Below are 8,286 nucleotides of genomic sequence, written 5' to 3' on the forward strand. Positions count from 1 at the left end.
TATATTATTATTCTTTGCTATTATTACTATTATTGAGAGCATTTTTCCTGGATCTTGGAGTGATTTCTGCTCCCATCTCTAAGACTGACCCTCTTCAATGGCAGGGCTTGCAGCCACCTCTGAACACTGACCATTCCCTGTCTTTCTCTGCAGTGACTGGAAACAGCATTGAAATGGCAGCCCCAGGGCCAGAGGTCAGCTTCCCCTTCTCCTGTGGAAAGGTGGGGCTGGTATCACTCACTTAATTTGGAGAATTTCCATAGCATTTTCCCCACATTTTGCTTGGGTTAGCTTATTTACACCAACCATGCATCTTATCACTGTCATAAATTTTTATTCCCAGGGACATGTCTAAACTTATGGGTTGAAATAACATAATTTACATGCTGTTTAGTATGCAGATTGGGCTAATCCACTTCTATAAATTCACCACCAGGCCTGTGCAGCTGCCCTCTCTCTGTAGGACCTCAACCTCATTTGAATATCACACTCTATTGTGTGGTTGGTGGTGTGAAATGCTTGGGTCAAGAGCCGCCCCCTAGACAGCTGAGCACTGACCCGACAGACTGCCTGTGCCTGCAGTCCGTGGGTGCGGCACAGCCCTTCCCCCAGCAGAGGCCTCCTTCCCTGTGGGTCGCTCCCACAGGTCCTCCGGCTGAAAGCTGAGAAGTCACTAGGAACCAGGTGAGCTCTTTTCTGTCTTAGGCTACATCCTGAGATAAGGGTTTCAGTGCCAGTGAGTCCAAGGAGTGGGAAGCACAGGTAGGTACAGAAGGGAGGGAGGCAGATGCAAGGTGTTGTTGAAGCTTGCATGGCCTTGGTGACCGACGGATGTGGGCGAGCGGGTTCAGTCCTCTGGGAGCTGCTCGTGAACAGGCCTCAGACTTGCCCACCAGAAGAGGAGGGAGACAGGGTGCTGATTCCCCAACTCCTTGCTGACGTTGTCCCAGAGGCTACAACGCCCCACATGTAGCCAGAGAGGACTTCAGGTGAGGGCTGCTGCACTCGATGAAGGATACCCCTGGCTTTTATCTGAATAAAGAATGATGAAGTGGGGGGGAGGGGGGACTTCCCTGGTGGTATAGTGGCTAAGACGCCATGATCCCAATGCGGGGGGCCTGGGTTCCATCCTTGGTCAGGGAACTAGTTCCCCCATGTCACAACTAAGATTTCTCATGCCACAACTGAGACCTGGTGCAGCCGAAATAAATAAATAATAATAATAAAAAAAGAATGATAAGGCGATAAGAGTGGGGCACTGTGTTCACAGCGTCTTTCTTGTTTTCAATTCTGGTTCTGTCACCTGGTTCTGTCACTTCCTGTACATTCCCTCAGGGAGGCCTTTCCTAATGGCCTGTTGGAAACAACACCCTCTCATGTTCTATTCATATCCCCTATATACTTTTCTTTATAGCACTTATCACTACCTAATGTATTATGTATCTGGGTTTACAGGAAAAGACAGCAAACAAACAAATATTTAATACATCAGGCAGTCGAGAGTACAATAGAGAAACTGCAAGCGGAGGAGGAAGATGAAGGTACGTCATACGGGGATGGGTTGCTATTTTTTCTGTGGGGTTGTGTATACCAAGGGGGTTCTCTTTAGTGAGCTGTGGTTGAGCTGAGATAGACCTTTAGAAAGTGAAGGAGTGAGCCATGTGGGAGAGCTTTTCAGGCAGAAGAAACAGCAGGTACGAAGGTCCTGAGGCAGGAGCATGTCTGGCTTGAAAGTGAAAGTGTGAAAGTCACTCAGTGTGTCCGACTCTTTGCAACTTCATGGACTGTAGCCCTCCGTCCAGGGGATTCTCCAGGCAAGAATAATGGAGGGAGTTGCCATTTCCTTTTCCAAGGATCTTCCTGATCCATGGATTGAACCCAGGTCTCCTGCCTTGCAGGCAGATTCCTTAAAGTCTGAGCCACCAGAGTGCAGTGCTTAGCGGGGGAGAGGAAGAAGAGGTCAGACAGTGATGGGGAAGTCTGATAGACGTGAAGGTCTAGATTAGAACTTGGGATTTTACTGTGTTTATCTATCAGCGTTCTCCTGAACCCTTGTTTACTGTTTGTTTATTATAAGAAATTAGCTCTTGTAATTATGGAGGCTAAAAAGTCCCAAGATCTGCTCTTGGCAACTTGGTGACCCAAGTGAAGGGTCCAGTCTATGAGTCTACAGGTTTGAGACCCAGGAAGAACCAGTGTTTCAGTTGGAGTCTGAAGGCAGGAAGACTGATGTCCCTGTGCAAGCAATTAGGCAAGAGTTCCCTCAGCCTTTTTGTTCTATTCAGGCCTTTAAGGGATTGGATGAGGCTCACCAACATTAGGGAGGGAAATCTGCTTTACTTAAGACTCTACTTCTATTGATTCAAATGTTAATCTCATCCAGGAACACCCCAAACGGACACAGCCAAAATAATGTTTGAATGAATGCCTTGTCTTTCTGTGGCTCAGTCAAGCTGACATAACCATCACACCCCAAGTGAGATAGAGAGACATTGAAAGTTTTAGTCTGATATGATCAGATTTATGTTTTTAAAAGATCACTCTGGCTGCTTTGTGAAGTAGAGTCTGCAAAAGGCAACCGTTTTTAGTGAATTAGACTACTTCAGAGACTATTGCAATAATCTAGGCAAGGGATATTTGATAGCTTGGACCAGGATGATACTGGGTGGACGTGGTGAGAAGTGGCTAGATTCTGAATATATTTTGAAGGGAAAACCCATAGGACTCACTGATTAGTTGGAATGTAGGATGTGACTGGTAAGACACCAGTTATGATCCCAAGGTCTTGGGTCTGAGCAGTCAGGAGGTAGGAGTTCCCATTCATTGAGATGAGGAAGACTACTGGAACATCTGGTTTGATCAGGATAAATTAGGTATTAGTATTTGGACATGCCAAGTTCAACATGTCTTGTTTATATCCAGGCAGAAACGCAGATTAGGCCATTGGATATATTTGACTGGAATTCAGGGGTGCAATTTTGTTCAGTTTGGTATTCAGTAGACACTCATTGAATGAATGGCTGTATGACTGATCAGGTTTATCCCATGAGCCTCCAACAGCCCTCTGTATAACACTAATTTCCTTGGTCCAGCAGGGGACATCAAAGTGTCTGTTCCAGAACAAAAACCCATCAAGCTGCTGGTCACGATGCTCTCGCTAATTCTTTGTCCTGATAGAACCAGTGGTTCTCATTGATTTGATCCTTCTTCGTGTTGCAGCCACCTGAAGACCTTTTAAAACATTCTATTACTCCACTCTCTGGTTCTGACTCATTTGATCTGGGTTGGGTCTGTATATCAGTAGTTTTAAAAAATCCTCAGGTGATTCAAAAGCATATCCAGAGGTTGAGAACTATTTTTCTATGCTTTGACTTAACTGTGTGCTGGGACTTAAAAAGTCAGCTCTTTTGTCAAAGCCCCTAGGAAAATACTGAAATCTGAGGCAGAAATGTTTGAAAAATACCATCAGTTAGAAGAAGAAAAGCTCTAGGTGAAAATATATTTGGCATAATATTTAATAGTTGTAATTTAGAAACAACAAAATGGAATATTATGTAGCCAGAATAGATGATTTTGTAGACAGTATAGTAACTTGGAAAAATGCTTATGAGAGATGATTAAGTAAAAAAGGCAGAATGTCAAATTGTGTCTACATAATAAGTGTAACTATGTAAAATCATATGTGCATATAAATAAAGTGCTATAGAGAAACAAAGAAAAATGAAAGCAGTAGATTTGTTAGTTAAATAGGATAGTGGATGATGCTTCTTTCTTTTTTGAGTTTTTCTTGTTGGAGAGGAGTATGGTATTTATTTCATTATTATAAGTCTGGGTTTTATTCTGTTGCAGTAAGTAACAGAAATTTAAAAAATGGCAACATCACTCCAAGCACACAGCCTGATTCCCTGCCTCCCAGGAGAGGCTTTTTTAGAGCCTGAAAGTCCTTAGGCTCTTTTGTTTTACCGTCTCTGTGACACTGGGATCAACGTCTGGACTTGTTCAGGAATCTCCTCTTTGCCTGTTAAGTGCCTAACGTGTGCCAGCATAATGCTAGTTACTGGGGCCAGGGGATACATAAATCAATCATTGCTCTGGGAGAGCTCACTGTGAAGAGGGAGAGATTAACACATAAGCAAACATTACAATAGGGCTTCTCAGGCGGCTCAGTGGTAAAGAATCTGCCTGCCAATGCAAGAGGTGCAAGAAATGCAGGTTTGATCCTGGGTCGGGAAGGGTCCCTGGAGGAAGAAATAAATGGCAACCCACTCCATTATTCTTGCCTGGAAAATTCCATGGACAGAGAGCCTGGCAGGCTACAGTCCATGGGGTTGCAGAGTCAGACAGGACTGAGCGACTGAGAATATGCACAATCTCTCTCTCTCTCTCTGTCTCTCTCTCTCTCTCTCTCACACACACACACATTACAATGATTGTAAGACAATGCCATGAGCGTGATAATATGGTTATGAACAAAGTTCTGTGTAAGCTTAGATAAATTTGCTTCAGGGGAGTCTGGGATGGTAGAAAAGAGGAGGTGATAGTTGTTCTTGGTCTTGAAGGATAAGTAACAGCTCACCAGGTAGAAAATGGGTAGGTGTAAGATGGGGTGGGGAGGAACCAGCTTTCCAAACAGAGTGTGTAAGAGCAAAGGGTTATAAAGGACATGGAATGTTTAGGAAACAGAAAATAGATTTGGATGGAACACATTCACTTATTAATTTACTCAACAAGTGATTACTGAGTATTTTTTGTGTCTCAGACATTGGACTAGATACTGGGGAGACCAAGAATTATTAACCTTTTCTGTGGTTTGAATACTGATCATAATAATAGCAGATATTTTCTAAGTGTTTAATATTTATTAACTCATGTATTCCTCTTAAGAACTGTGTTTTCACTTACAAGTGATGAAATTGCAAATTAGAGTTTCAAGTACTTATCCATGGCCTCACATTTACCATGCAGTGGAGCTCCTCCTTGAGCTTACAGTCTAGTGGAGGAGACAGACAAGGAGACAGATGATCACAAAGTGATAAGTCTAGAATGGAGGTCAAGGTAGAGCTCTGGAGAAGGTGACTTAAGTTGAGTCCTGGAGGATGAGTGGGCATTCGACATGGAAAGTAGGTATGAGGTAGAAACAGCAGGGCTCCACGGTGATGATGGGTGATAGAGGTGGAGAGATTGGTTAAGGCTAGTTCATGAAAAGTCCTTGAATGTCCTGCTAGAGAGTTGAGACTTTATTCTCTAAGCAATGGTGAATTAACAAGTCCTTTTTCTTCTTTTAATCTGAGACTGAGTCACTTGGGCAGTGATTCAGCCACACCAACCATGAACTCTTAATGACTTGGCCTAATGAGAAGAATGGCATGGATAATCTAAAAATAATGGACAATGGGAAAAGACTTGAGCCTGCTCATGGAGTGTGCCTGGTTATGATTTGCTGCGATGGAGGAGCAACTGATTTCTTTGTTCATTAAAGATTATATTCTGGCTGATGTCAAATTTGCTGTTTGAGAGCACCTGTGGCCATCATGGCAGTCTCAGTATCACAGGGGACTGGAGAAAGAAACTCCCTTCTGACCAAGAGTAGCAGAATAAAAATGTAACTGAGGGTCTGATATGCTAGGGTTTTTCACCAAGCTCGCTCTCCCCCAAGGGGCTGAAGTTGCAAGAATGGTGGAACAGAGAGAAACTTGGAGGTTTCAGGAAAGCTCTGGCTTTAGAATGCAGGGTGCAGAGTGATTAATACTTCGAGTTGCACAGAGCAGCCAATGGAGAAAGCTATAAAAGTTAGAGTAGCACAGGAAACGTTGACCCTATAGACCACATGCCTCCAGAGGGGATTTCTTCTCACATTTTTATGTGATGATGCAGAGACATTCTATGAGTAGAATTCATGGGGCCATCAAGTCTGTAATCAGGTGGCTGTAAGGGAAGCAAGGGGTTTTGACCCTGCTCTGAGAAGGCTGTCTTGGGACTCAGGCAGAGAGTGTATTACTGTTAGAACCCTTAGTAGTTAAGAGGAAGTTCTTGGTTGAATTGGGAAAGGGACCTATAATAACCATAAAATCCTGAACTAACTGTGCCCCCTTCTGTACAAGATACAGTCCTGTATACAGAGCCCCAGAAGACTTGAGGTCAAGACCAGCGCTGCCACTAACTCACATCATCTCTCTACACTTGTTTTCGTCACTGTGAAATGAGAGGGTTAGACCAGATGTTGTCTAAACCTCCTCCAGCATGGGTTTGTATATGACCTCCCCCCGTGATAGCTTTCAGTTGCTTCCCACTGTGGATGCCATTTTATGGATAGAGAAATCAAAGACTTAACAAAAACTGCAGAAGTGCAAATTTGCTCATAACATGGAAAGTTTCAGAGAGCTGGTCAGTACCAAGGGGTGTTGGACTGGTCTGCTCTGGGTGCAAGGAATAAAGAGATGCATTGTCTATGGAGAACTTTAAAACAGTAATAGAACCAAAGACAAGTCAGTCTGCTTTTTGTTATCACCATGCATTGACAATTCCAAATATTCCTCCTCACCTGGGGGGACCACTCCCCTATCCCCCTCCTCAATTTGCCACTATTTATCTATATAATTCTTTTTTTATTCAGTGCTCTTTCGATTCCTCTGACTGCATAGGGGGAGAATTGCGTCAAGGTGCTAACCCTTTCACTACCACCTCTTATCTTTGATTTGTGTCCAGTAAAGAAGAGACGGGGGTACTCCGAATCACTTTTTAGCAAGGAGGGTGTACTCTAGCTGTGGACTGGAGTGACAGCAAGGAAACAGGGACAGTAAGAGAGGCCAGAACACGTAGTGAGGTGTGGAATGGGTAGAGTGGTTGGCTTAAGAAGTCAAGTTCGGAGCATGTGGCCTGTGGACAAGGTAGGGACAATTCCCTGAAGGCCTGGGTTTGGCTGGACATATGGTGCCTGAAGACAGAGCCTGAGTCTCAGTTCTGATTTCGCAGATTCTGCCACTTTCCTGAGGCTTCTCCTGGCCACATCTCAGACAGATTTCTTAGACATGAACTGCTCTGCACTCCTCACATCACACCACCCACCATCCTTCTCTGGATTGGTTTCCTCCCTGGTCTGCCTGGTGTCTAGAATATGCAGGGAGTTTGCCACCCTTCTGAGGACTCGTGAATTCTGCAGGCCTGGTCCTTGGTGCCCAACCTTCTGCGAGATGGCCCTGCTTCAGGTCCATACTGTCCCAGGAGCCATTCTTTGTTTTCTTTTAAAAAATTGAAGGATAGTTCATTTACAATGTTGTATTATTTTTAGGTGTACAGTAAAGTGATTTACATATACATTTTTTTCTTTTTTAGATTCTTTTCTATTATAGGTTATTACAAGATATTAAATATGGTGTTCTGTGCTGTACAGTAGGTCCTTCTTGGTTATCTATTTTATATACAGTAGTTTGCAGCTGCTAATCCCAAACTCATAATTTGTCCCTTACCTCCCCTTCCCCCTTTAGTAACCATAAATTTGTTTTCTATGTCTGTGAGTCTGTTTTGTAAATAAGTTCCTTTGTCTCTTTTAGATTCCAGAAGCCATTCTTGATAGCAGCAAAACCATCTGCACACATTCTATGGGGCTTGATGGGCTGCTCTGGAGAGGAGAGGAGTCTCCCAGGAAAGTATGAGTGCGACTGGGGAAGGAGACTGGAGAAGAGATATAGACCCTTAAAGAGAGATCCCTGACAAGCCAAATAAAAAGTTTTGTTTTTGTCTTGTTTTGTTGCAAAGTGAGAGCCCAATTTGGAGCAATTAAATTGACAACCAACCCAACCCAATTCTCACCTAACCCTGAGGACTGAGTTCTGGTTTCTCCCAGGTGTACAATTTGCTCAGTTTTGTCTTTTACATACACACAGCAGCAACATATTCCCTCTTGTCCATTTAGTTCTTAATTGTTATCCTAAGATGATTTATTTATTCTGGCAGGAAGAGAAAAGGAAAGGACAGTTTCCACTGGAGTTTGCTTGGCTTCTTTAACCCTTTCCTTCCTGATTATAAAAGCCACACATGTTTAATGTAGAAAGTTTTTTATTGTTGTTCAGTTGCTCAGTCTTGTCCAACTCTTTGTGATCCTGTGAACCACAGCATGCCCAGCTTCCCTGTCTTTCACCATTTCCTAGAGTTTGCTCAAACTCATGTCCATTGAGTTGGTGATGCCATCCAACCATCTCATCCTCTGTTGCCCACTTCTCCTCCTGCCCTCAATCTTTCCCAGCGTCAGGGTCTTTTCCAATGAGTCAGCTCTTCACATCAGGTGGC

The 8,286-nt window shown here is 43.6% G+C and overlaps 1 long non-coding RNA gene across 1 annotated transcript; it reads left to right on the top strand.

Moving 5' to 3' along the window:
• The first annotated feature begins 306 nt into the window (after nt 1-306).
• LOC129656097 (uncharacterized) lies at nt 307-7,754 on the top strand. Its single transcript, XR_008716192.1, has 4 exons — nt 307-684; nt 1,456-1,541; nt 6,102-6,244; nt 7,551-7,754. It is a non-coding gene; the product is annotated as an uncharacterized LOC129656097 (long non-coding RNA).
• The last annotated feature ends 532 nt before the right edge of the window (nt 7,755-8,286 follow it).

Source organism: Bubalus kerabau, chromosome 6, assembly GCF_029407905.1.
Source record: "Bubalus kerabau isolate K-KA32 ecotype Philippines breed swamp buffalo chromosome 6, PCC_UOA_SB_1v2, whole genome shotgun sequence".
Classification (NCBI taxonomy): Eukaryota; Metazoa; Chordata; class Mammalia; order Artiodactyla; family Bovidae; genus Bubalus; species Bubalus kerabau.